This window comes from Oryzias melastigma, linkage group LG14 (genome assembly GCF_002922805.2).
Source record: "Oryzias melastigma strain HK-1 linkage group LG14, ASM292280v2, whole genome shotgun sequence".
In the NCBI taxonomy this organism is placed as follows: Eukaryota; Metazoa; Chordata; class Actinopteri; order Beloniformes; family Adrianichthyidae; genus Oryzias; species Oryzias melastigma.
In genome coordinates, this window is record NC_050525.1 from 28,798,739 (window position 1) to 28,798,979 (window position 241).

Sequence of the window (241 nt, forward strand, 5' to 3'; positions counted from 1 at the left end):
GACTTCCAGCTTTCACATTGCAGACTGTCAGGTTTAAATATAAATTTGACATGTATTCCGGATTCCGTGACTAGATGGCGCAGTGGTATGAGCTGCTGACTCACATTCAGAAGGTCATAGGTTTCAACCCCGCTCAGGGGTAAACCTCATTGTGTTTACTTTTACATTTTATTTTTACTTCAAAACTGTTCAATGCAGGTGAAAAAAATTATTTTAGCAGACAAATACAATAAATGACAAA